This window comes from Sinocyclocheilus rhinocerous, unplaced genomic scaffold, assembly GCF_001515625.1.
Source record: "Sinocyclocheilus rhinocerous isolate Xijiao unplaced genomic scaffold, SAMN03320098_v1.1 scaffold869, whole genome shotgun sequence".
Taxonomy (NCBI): domain Eukaryota; kingdom Metazoa; phylum Chordata; class Actinopteri; order Cypriniformes; family Cyprinidae; genus Sinocyclocheilus; species Sinocyclocheilus rhinocerous.
The window spans coordinates 846698-859130 of record NW_015653483.1 but is presented as its reverse complement, the minus strand read 5'-3'; the positions used below and the strand labels follow the sequence as shown (position 1 = coordinate 859130).

Genomic DNA, 12433 nt, shown 5'->3' with positions numbered 1-12433 from the left:
TTTTTTTTTTTTTATCTTGTGTTTAGTTTTGCTATCACTATCGGTTAGGTTAAGGGTAGGATCCGGTTTAGTGTCGGTGGTAGGTTATTTTCAAACCAGCTGTGGTTGTACAACTTTTATGACATAGTAAACTTGCTAAATGGAAATGTGTCTTTAGCAATTACGTTTTTATCTCACTTTTACTTTTGTTAACAACAGTTAGGTTGAGGGTCGGGTTTAGTGTCTGTGGTACATTATTTTCAAATGCGACAGAGCATTAATCTTTTAGCACCACTCACCAGACATTTAATTGAACTGCCGCAATACATACATAACCTAATCTATTTTGTATAAAACTGAACATGCTTTTAGAGCCACTCACTGGATATTTCACTTTGAAAATATTGCAAAACATGCAAGAGGCCATGCAATATCATGTTGCAGAAATGTCACCAAAGACACATATTTCCAATGAGAAATATTCCATTTTTTTATTTTTTTTTTTTTACATTTACCATACTCACAGCGGGGCTTTGATTCACACCTTCCCCCATTTCCTGACCCGACTTCAATTCTCTCTTTCATTTGATGCAGGACTAAATAAGAAGCCTGTACGCTTAGAAACTGTCTGCACCATGGACTAACAACTATTTTTATATAAAGAAATACTTTCATTCAATAAAGATGCATTAAATTTATAAAAATTAAAATGTAGACATTTATAATGTTTAAAACAATTAATATTTCAAAATTGTTCTTTTGAATCGTAATATTGTGAAATGTTATTACAATTTTAAATATATATATATTTTCTATTTTAAAATGTAATTTATTCCAGTGATGACAAAGCTGGAATTTTCAGCATCATTACTCCAGTCTTCAATGTCACATCATATTTCCAATGAGAAATATTCCATTTTTTTTTTTTTTTTTTTTACATTTACAGTGCATTAACAGAACAGTGTTGTCTGATCATTTGCAAAGCTTGTAGTCTGCACATAAAAAATGGTCAAACAAATATTAAATTCTAAATATTAAAAAGTGGCTTTTATATTTTAGAGTGTTAATCTATCAACTGGTTTGGTGATTGGACTTTGTCGGCTTGAAAGTTTTCACTTTGCTGACCCAAAGCTGTTCTTTAGGATCACATTTCTGTGCTTTTCATCGCACGCCCTGTGGGAGCCTTCATGCAAGAGGTGGGAAAGTGAGAGTCCTGTGCTCTCGGGATCTGTGTTACAAGCCTTTGAAACTCTGAGAAGGAGTGACCGGGAGCAGAGGCAGCTCCACTAATCTGGGTCTTAGCGCTCCGCAGGTGTCCGGGTGGAATGTGTTTTACATGATTGAAAGTGTTAATCTGAGACAAATGGCAACTCTTGGCTTCTGATGTTGACATTCGGCCTCTAGGGACAATGTTCGCTCTGATTCGTTCTCAAACCTCCGTTCGCTTAATTAACCTAAATTAATGCATAAAAGGCCAGATGTTCTTTACCAACATATCAAAATTACACAGGCACATGTACAGACAGAAATGTTACCTTTTGAACAACTGTACAAAGTCAGAAGGGCAGCACAAAAATCAGTGGGCCATGATCGTGTTACACAACATACATCTTAAGTATGTTGATACATACTTAAATATTAATACAGTGAACCAAACACCATGATGGTATCAATTTAGCCACATTTAAAAGCCAGGACCATTCTCAGAATGACTGAATGTTCTGACCTTGGTTTGGTGTATTAGCTGAGATTTTGTAAACACCACAATTTTTTTCTGACTGAACTTAAAGGGGTCATGAACTGGCTTTTTTATTTTTTATTTTATACTGTCGTCTGAGGTCCACTTATGACGTTCGTATGGTTTTTACATTCAAAAACATCAAAATCAATATGTAATAGGCTATTTTCTACCCTGGTTTTGAGGCCAGCTCGAGAAACGCTCGGTTTTTATGGGCATGCCGCATTGAAGACTTGGAAGTAAACGCCCACTGCTATGATTGGATAACAGTTTTGCATAGTAAACTAACTTTCTGTGTGTCTGTTTGACAAGCTACATCCTTCATAGTTGAAGCCTTCTGTGACTTTGTTTAGACACGTACACATAATCAGGACATATCAAGCGATCTCCTGGTGTCAATAAAAGCTTTTATTTCAGTAACAAGGACGTTTTCAGTTCTGAAACTTACATGATATTCTTTTAGTACAATGATCTCTTATATAGCAAACGCTCAAGTAAAAGTTGATTTCTCAATTCATGATCCCTTTAAATGTTTAAATTTCATTTTCAGTTAAAATAAATACATATAATACTTATGTTTATGTGTTTTATTTATTCATCTGTTAAACAACAAAGGTTATGAAATATATAAAAATACTTATTTTTCTTTGTACAGATTGCCAAATAACTCTTTAAATATATTACAAATAAATAAATAAAATAAATAAATCCCACGGCAGTTGTATAAAAACCTCTGCATCTCAAATCCCACAAATTGTTGGCCAATCTGTTTGAAGCTTACAGTTTTCACAGTGTTTTCCCGTTTTGTGTACAACGTGCATCAGACAGCCAGTGAATGGACTTTAGGTGGCCCTTCAGCTTGCCGTATGAGAGTGGGACTAGAAGTAATTGGACCTCAACAATCTGAACTTTATAATCCGATGGTTTGTTCCAGTGGGTGTGCCCATGTTCTTCTGGCGCAGGTTTCTGGGTGAGAGTAACAGCAGTTGGCTGCTGCAAACATCCGACTGAAAGCTCCATCTTAAGCACCAGCTTCCAGTCAAGGATGTTTACAGTAGCCTGTACTGCCAGCTGACTTTTTACCCACTATGCAGACGATACGTAAACCTGACACTGACTGTAACCCTAATACACAAAAATTTGTGCCATCGCTGGCACAAAAACCTGACAAACACAGCTAAAAACTTTGAGTTACTTCATGAGACTGCAGATTTCAGCACTTCCTCTGTGTCCATGGAGAGGCAGTCATTCCGGCTAGGTTTGGCCCACCTTGTGACACTATGAGGGCTGGTAACCATGACAGAAGAGACATGTCATATTTACATTGAAAACACTGGAAACTCAGCGGCTGTAATTTGTTTTGCCATGACTGTCCCACAAAAAGCCAATCTGATGAATCTTAACAAGCAACGTATCTCTGCTGACTGCAAACGTCTCCTAAACACAAACAGCGGAGCAGCTTCCTGCCAACCCCCTCCAATCACAAAGCGTCCATCTCTGTTTACTCTTTAAACGAAGCTGTTAGGACCCCTGCATTGTGAGGGCTGAGATGGCAGATTTCCTCAAGAGCGTCTCAACTCCCTTCAGCGCTAGACTTGAGACTGCAGCTCTGAGAGAAGTGACCCCTATAACCCCATTATACATGGAACGCCAACTCAAAACTTAAAATCAATAAATCAGCATCATTTTCTGTCATCAGTCGTACTTTCCTGTCAGTGTTTCCACTAAACTGGCTTCTAAAACTGGAAATGTGTGTGAGTGTCTACTTTGACAACGTGACAATAGGAGTTTTGGAGTGAGTCTCTTTTCTCTCTCTATCATGCATCTTCTTTTCTCTGGAAGGAATCTATTCTGCAGAAGGCCGTATGCATTCAGAAACTGATTTTCAGTTAGGGAAATGGTTTTGTTTAAGATGTTTCTGGATTTACTAGATGTGCTGCATCATTCATTGACATTTACAAAATCTACTCAGCTGTTTCTGTGTCTGTTACTAAGTCTTTCCCTTTCCTACTTAATGTTTTGAAAGTATTTCTTTATTTTAGATTTTAGAAAACAAAAAAAACTAATAAACATTATGTAAAACAATGAGAACTATTAGTTTCCGGACTATTTCTAGGTCACTAATCAAATTTTAAAAACTGTGACACTGAGAATCTTTTGAACAAATCAGATTTTCTTGCTTCACAATCACAATTCAACTTTTCACTCAAAATGTTATACTACTGCAAACTACTATTAATAATATACATATATACATTACAATATATAAACATTTTACTGATTATATTTATAACTTTAATATCAAGTAATCTGATAAATGGCACGATCTGGTGGGTCTAGCAAGTTAATTTAATATTTTGATGTGTTGTTTGCATTGATAGTTCAATACTTTACAGAACAACCATACATACTTTGTGACATTACATTATACTCAAAATATTTATTATGCATTATTTTTATTATTTATATTTTACCATATTTAAAATGTATTTATATTTATTATTTAAATTATTTATATTTTACCAACCATTAAAAAACCTTAGCTGTTAGTGGACACCGCAAGCCTTTTGGACTCCAGTACTGTGGTCTCTACTCTATACAACTTGTGTCTTAAGTGTATTTTCTGTCCGATAAACAATTCTGGTTGAATAGAGTATGACCAGACTATTTAAAAACCTTCCATTTTTCGAGCATTACATGTACCCTGCCTACAACAGAGTATTCAAATTTGTGTGTATGTAAATTCTACATGTAATATGCGTCCCCATCCTATCCACACATCAGCAGTCTGTAGAATGTACTGTAAGACAAATAACAGGTTGCTAATGAGACGTGGCTCAATGTGTGTGTGTGTGTGTGTGTGCTTAGCAGTGTGTTGAGACTGTGTACAGGGTCTGCTCTGCAGTGCACTGACTCTGGTGAAACTCCCAGGGTCCCATATCCCTCCCAGCGTCCAGGTCACAGCGGGAACAAAGCAAACTTTATCAGACCACTGCAATCCCACATTCCGCAGATTCTTAGCACTTGGCAACCGCATAGTATGTAGTAAGGCAGAGACATAGGGAGAGGGAATTGGGGGAAGGGGTGGAGAGAGCAAGGAAAGAGAGCGAGACTAAAAGAAAAAAGGAAGGGATCTGGCAGTGAGTCCGAAGACACAGCCTCCACCCAAACAAGGCCTCTGATCACATCAATTATTGGCACCCTGCCTACAACAGAGTATTCAAATTTGTGTGTATGTAAATTCTACATGTAATATGCGTCCCCATCCTATCCACACATCAGCAGTCTGTAGAATGTACTGTAAGACAAATAACAGGTTGCTAATGAGACGTGGCTCAATGTGTGTGTGTGTGTGTGTGTGCTTAGCAGTGTGTTGAGACTGTGTACAGGGTCTGCTCTGCAGTGCACTGACTCTGGTGAAACTCCCAGGGTCCCATATCCCTCCCAGCGTCCAGGTCACAGCGGGAACAAAGCAAACTTTATCAGACCACTGCAATCCCACATTCCGCAGATTCTTAGCACTTGGCAACCGCATAGTATGTAGTAAGGCAGAGACATAGGGAGAGGGAATTGGGGGAAGGGGTGGAGAGAGCAAGGAAAGAGAGCGAGACTAAAAGAAAAAAGGAAGGGATCTGGCAGTGAGTCCGAAGACACAGCCTCCACCCAAACAAGGCCTCTGATCACATCAATTATTGGTAATGGCCCTGTTCACTGTGGGTTTACACAGTTACCATTAGCTTTGAGACACTATTTTTTGATGGGGCACAAGTGACAAACTATTTTTGATGCATTACACTGATGCATTTACATTGTATGGAAAAGAACGACTTTGACATTCATAATAATAACACTTTTCATACTGCAAATAGTCAAAATGTTTTTCGAGTGACATGATGTTGGGTAGATGATGTCATACTTTTCAGATTAAAGCTAATGATAGGCAGAATGTGCAACACAATTGGACTGACCAGTTTTAGACATGCAAATAATTTTTGCCACAGCATTTTAAACAAACACATTTTAACCAAGGTCACAATGATCAGACTATACAAAAAAATAATCTGCATTCAACTACCTATTCATCCTTTCTCTTTCTGTCTGAGACTGAGTCTGAGAGTACAATAAACAGAAACTTCTCAAATAAGCCTGAATTCATTGGTCCTGATGTCTAAGATTTTGTGATCGTTCTGTTCTTTCTGAGACTGTGAAAATACCACCCTTGTGAGCGGCACTCTGATTTCCCCTAGATCAAGGGCCTCATCAAAGCATTCTTCCCTAATGCAGACTTAAACTGCATTTCTCATGATGGCAGATGCGCTATGGGATGGACCTGTTGTGGGGCAGATGAGGTTAAGTCAATGTCTAGAATCCTCCTCTGACTTTAACAGTAACCACAACTTGTTACCTATTCAACACATCTGTCAAATCAGAGGGCACTGGTTATGCATTTGACTGTTTTTGTGAGAATGTTCTTCAAAATTAAATTAAGTCTATACTAATAAATAAAAATGTGTATGGATAACAACTACAGCAAATATAAAACTATTTTTTTAATCTACTTTTACGTGTTGATTTTCCCTTTCTTGTGTTTCCTGATCTTTAAATGCAACAAAACAACACTGTCCCATTTCTAATGTGTTGCACCTGAGGTGTGAGAAAACACATCGATTTTTTTTTTTACCTCTGTTTCACACAGAATCACTTGTTTCCATTCACTCACATTGCTTTAACTCTCTGTCTCCATTTTTCCAGGAACCCAAAACCACCTGAAGCAGAATCAGATGAGCAAAGACCTCTCTGACCTTGCTGGAGGTCACACTCCTTTGCACTCGACGGGCAGTTAAACACAGTTCCCTGATTCTAGGCACGAAACTCACAGTAAGAGAACAAGTCATCTGTGTCACCAGAACACTGATTAACAGAAAACGCTAACTCTCAGAGGTCAGCAGGAAGTCATGCCATCCCGACACTTACACTCTACTGACTGCTTTTGCAAAACTGAATTAGAAACAAGAAAAGAAACATGAAACGAAGAGTGAAAAAGACTGTGTCAAATGTAGTAATGAAGGGTTTAATGAATAGGTCTTGACACATTGTCCTCCACTGGCTCACAGCTACAATGCTAACACATGAGGGACACAAAATCTGCTGATTTTTAAATCGTCTTCGCGCACTGCTGAGGTTACATTTGATTGGCTGTTTCACTGATGCATAAAAAATAACTCAAAGTAATGTACTGTGGCACAGATGTGAAGAAGATAAGAAGGAACTGCTGGCCTACATATTCTTACTGTTTAAAGACTAAAAGGCTGTTCACATCAAGGGCAATAACTATAATAATGATAATTATAGCTATAAACAGGGGTGCACATAAGTGTGCGACCAAAATAAAAAATGCTATGTGTAAATATGTTCAGAATGCTCATTTGCGTACCAACATTGTTGACAGCTGTTAATGCACAATCACTGTTTTAGATCGACTAACTGTAATACTGTATAAGATTTCCACTCAAACTGAAAGCATAAATCTAGGCTATGCTCTGCCGGTTTCAGAGAAAGATGCAAAACTGACATTTCATTCACTGACGTGCTTCACTCGGCAGCGCTAAAATCGGTGTTGTGTAATATTGAGTTCCTTTGAAAAATTGTTCCATCGGGTGGAGTTTACATGAATATTCATTAGTTCCTATATTGTGGGTGTGTCCTTGAGACAACGTGCAAATTAATGGAACTGAAAATATTAGTGCACGCTCCTCAAATCGTAACTTGTTTAATGGATTATTTCGAAAAGGTAATAATGTTTGAAAGTTAAGCATTAAAGCATTAACTGCAACAGTGTCAAAACAATACATAGTTTGTGTAATATTATAAATCGTCTAAGCTGTTTTGCCTGATTGATTACAGGCACACAGCAGAGCAAACAAGAAGCGAATAACCTGTGCTAACCCAGGCTAATATATATATTTTTTTACTCTTTGATGTCTTTAGCGTTTTATAAATTTCATTTGTGAGGCTCTAAATTTTGAGCAGCCTACCTAGTTGTCATTGGTGATGACTAGTACTGCAGTCTCAAGGACACACCCACAATATGGGAACTAATGAATATTCATATAAACTCCACCCGCTGGAACAGTTTTTCACAGGAACTGAATATTACACAACACCGGCAGCGCATATACTTCCTTGCCGTCAACCCGCCAAAATAAAAGCTTGTTGATTTTTGGTTTGAAAATTATGAAAATTAATTTTAAAAAGTTTATATTAGCATTGTATTTTTAAGTGTACTATAAAATAACTGTGGTTTTATTTTATACTCAATTTATTTTTAAATACAATAGTATTATCACACTGATTATTTTGTTTATTATTTTATTTATTTTATTAAAATACAAAATAAATAAAAGCAATAATACTATTATCACTATTAATAATTATTTTAGTCGCACTGCAGTGTGAGTACCAAACCAAATCTCTAGGTGCTCTCAATCATGAGAACCAGACCGAAAAACTTATGTGCACCCCTGGCTTTAAAGTTTTATTAATCATTCTAATACTGTGAGAATAGGGAAGTCCACACCACAACAATAATGGCATAGTGGAACGATACCATTTTTTTTTCCAGCTGATGAACCATAACAACATTGATAGCCAATCAGAATCCACCTGACTTTAAAAAGTTCACACGTGTAAAGCAGCAGATGACAAAATTGCAGTGCGCACTTATACTATACAGAACATTACAGAACGTTCATTGGTGTGGGTGCTAATATAGTTAGCATTAGTGTTATCATTCTTGGTGTAAACAGGCCTTAAATGTAAAGGCCCATACGACAAAACTTCTAAATTGAATTCAAAATTTCTGAATTAATTAATTGCTTTGGATAAAAGTGTCATTCAAAGTGGCCAAGCTGACATCTTATTTTAAAGTATTTTCATAAATATATTCAATCTAACAATTATTAATATTCTTTTATTTATAACCTATTACATATGTTCAGTTATACTAAAAAAATCAAATTTGACTGACAAAGGTGCCTTCCAAAAAAGCTGATATTATTCCACTTCTGACTTCTCCACTTTATGACATCTGGAGCGCCATATTTATTTTTTTATGAATTTATTTTTAGGTTGGTAGGATTAGAAGTATAGTGTGTTCAGTAGATTTGTACTGTAGTGTAATAACATGCCATGCCACATGTTCAGCTGACAAAAACATCTTTCCAAAGAAACTTTCAGTAGACAAAAACTCCATAAAGTTGTGAATTTTGAAAATTAAGTTCCCTCACCTCACAGCATCTGCATAAAATCAAATATGGCGTCTGCCCTGACTAAGGTGTATGGAAGCGGTTGATTTTACCTGAACAGATCAGCGGTTTTCTAAAGTCAGAGCGTCCATGTTTCCGCCCACTGATCTCTCTGAGCAGGGTTTCTCTCAGTACTGAGCAAGAAAACCCGGACTGGAGTAGGAGGCGGATGATTACAGAACGCTTTGTGATAGAAGGGAAATGTCTGTCACTCCGATCCACTCATACACGGAGCTCCAGGCCGGCTTTTAGTGTGTGAGTTGCTTGGTGACACAAAAAGCTTAACTGGCGAAGACGTCCAAACTGGCCAACTGTAATATTAATTATTTAGTATTGTATCTTAATTATTGTAACACTTACAACCCGCCTGTAGTATAGAACATTAGTAGTGGTGAATACCTGCAGCCTCGTGCTTATATATTCAGGGACTGCAGATGCAAAATAGCCTTCTGGCTAATTCTGGCACATTGTGCATTTATGTACTGTTGATGTGCATTGTCCCTGTCAAATAAACCTGAAATAAATAAATAAATAAATATGGTCGAATCACAATGCTGATATTCATCACTTGCTCATGTTATTTTGCGTTACTATATAAAATAGATTAAGTTCATATATAGTATCTTACATTTAAAAAAAAAATTCCCACAAGGGAGCAATTTCCTGGACACAGCTGAGCAGACTTGGACTGCCTCCTTTACTGTGCAGTTTTCTTTTTGAAATAAATCTAACGTTACAATACAAACTCTTAATGCAGCATAAAGATTGACAAACTCACCTAAGTTGCAATCAGAATGTCTGTATTTCTAAGAAAGATCCGTTTGATGAACTTCTTTTGCAAACTTCTTCGCAGATGTTCGTGACTTTTCTTCCAGCGCTGACATCACAAATACCTTGTGAGAAAATGTATAAATGTCCAGAAAGGATGTCACCTCCACTTTGACTGATCCTTGCCGTGTTCTCCGTCTTGTAAATAACTTTATCATGTCTTTGACTTCACGAAAACTAAAGTTGGGAACCGCCACAAGTGCGTAATTACGTAATTATCTCACGCGACGCGACAAAAATAGAAAGCGACCGTTATAACCAACTAACATTAAAACGGTTTGGTTGAAGTTTTGTAGCGTCGCGTCGATCTTTCGCAGTGTAGACACGATGTTAAGAGTCTATAATAAAGCTTTGTAAGATGGCAACTGTAAGAATGGGGGCTGCTTGACTTCTTTGTCGTCCGAGCGCACTGTAAAGCTGTCACCCACTCCGGGCAATCTGTCACTCCTGACTTTTTCTATGCGGATTCCTGCGTTCAGGCCCGCCCCTTTTCTGTCATCGCTGTCGAGTGCTGACCAATCAGCAGGCGAAGCGCTCGTATCCATGATGGTGCCAGCGTTTACATTCACTGAATGACCCCTTGACCGCTGTGCTTTTATATTTGAATATTTTGCATTATGATTAAATTCACACAGGTTAATAAAAAATATTTTTCTTTGCATTTCTTGTTTCCTAGTCTGGCTTTCTAATAAATAAACCTGACATTTGTCACTGGTATATGGTTGGCAAAGTTCCTCTATTGTAAGTCACTTTGGATAAAAGCATCTGTTAAATATATAAATGCAAAATATAGATTTAAAATGATTTCGTGCCAATCCTACTCTTTAGATAACTGTAATTTTGAATCTTTCTGGATATTCATAAATTTGTAGTTTGCTTAGTATATTGTGTTGTGTATGGCTAAATTTATTCACTCCAAAATAAATGCAGTTCAAACTACAATACACTTAATCCTGAGTTTTAAAACCATTTTGTCCCCATAAATAGATATACTGAGTGAGTGGAACCAATTTAATATTGAAATAACAAAATATTGAAAAGGGGGTCCCTGCAACTATTCAGATTAAGTGACTATAAAGTGGTATACAATTTGCGGCATCAACTCACCATCTTTATCTAAAAGTAACATAGCACCATGCCACACAAAGGTTACTGACCTTGAGGTAAAAACTAATCTCTTTTACACTATTTTCATGGGAGATTCTACTTTAAAAGTGTTTTTTTTTTTTATATGTTCCTGCGCATTTAAAGGGTTAAATGAGAGACAAAAGGACAGAGAGGTCATGACTTGTCAGCTGTGTCTTTGAGAGGACAGGAGCTGATGCTGTTTTGCATACTCCCGTGTGGAATATTTTGAACACAAGCGGACCGCTGAGGGCAGAAAAACTGGTTTTTGGGTTGTTGATCATTATAAAGACAATTCACAGTTGGAACTTGCAAGCTTGCCTGTGTGTTGACACAATAAGCAGAAGCTTGTGTACTTAAACTGTCATGAGGGTCAGGGCATTAAGATTTGAGGGCCACGTCACCTCACTATACTGTAGATGAAAACGACAGAACTGATGTTATCAGTTAATTTAAAATAACACATAAGAGACCCATAACAGCAAGTTTATTTTCTGCACATTTTCACCTTCCAGCAGAAGTTCAGCCATCATAATTGGTCTAAATGGTGTGATGACACCAACACACTTAAAACGTGTTACAAATTTTTTTCTGGCACAAATTTTCTCACAGAATATAGACCATTATAAAACTGCTGCACTGTTTGTTCAAATGTAAACATGATTTGTTGGTTTAAAATATCTTGTGCTGATTTAATAAGCTACTTTCACTTTCAGTCTATAGAAGGAAATGATACGCTGAAGTACTTCAGGAATTAATCATGATTTCTGTTCTTCAAAATCAGTTATAAAACCAGTCTGGTAAGTCTGCCAAGACATTCTGACTTAGGTTCACAGGTGCCATTTACAGTACGTGTAAAACATTTAGAAGTAGAAGTAGTATTATATTCACAGTCATATCAAAGCAGCAAAATATGTATACCATTTATTTTACAATTTTAGTTTAAAAGTAATCATTATTTATTAAGGGATTATTAATGGATAGTACCTCTAAAATTGAAAATTCTGTCAACATTTACTCACAAAAGAAGATATTTTGAAGCTATATTCATTCTTCAAAAAATCTTCTTTTGTACTCAACAGAAGAAAGAAACACAAACAGGTTTGGAACAACTTGAGGGGTGAGTAAATGATGACAGGATTATTATTTTGGGGTGAACTATTCCTTTAAATTTGCACTGCACCTTACAACAAATTGATTCCAAAAAACATCATATATCGCCATCTAGTGGAGAACATACAGTATTACCACTAAGGACAGTTACACCAGTGTTTCCCAACCTTTTTTTAGTCGCGGCACCCTTTGGAAATTTTAACAAACTTGTGGCACCCTACAAAATTTATTTTGTCACAATATTTGAATTTCTAACTTCGATGTGATAATTTGAAAAGTATAGATATTCGGTACAACAGGGAAGAACTGCAGAATATAATGCCATACAGATATTTTTAATATTATT

General features: G+C 36.7%; 1 protein-coding gene across 1 annotated transcript in view; it reads right to left on the bottom strand.

The window, feature by feature from the left end:
- Window positions 1-5056: 5056 nt before the first annotated feature.
- The window catches only part of LOC107716290 (isoaspartyl peptidase/L-asparaginase-like), a 15509-nt gene continuing 8132 nt past the window's right edge, over window positions 5057-12433 (bottom strand). The window contains exon 8 of the mRNA XM_016522663.1: window positions 5057-5075. The gene's annotated coding sequence lies outside the window, so the exon portion shown is untranslated. The remainder of the gene's footprint in view (window positions 5076-12433) is intronic.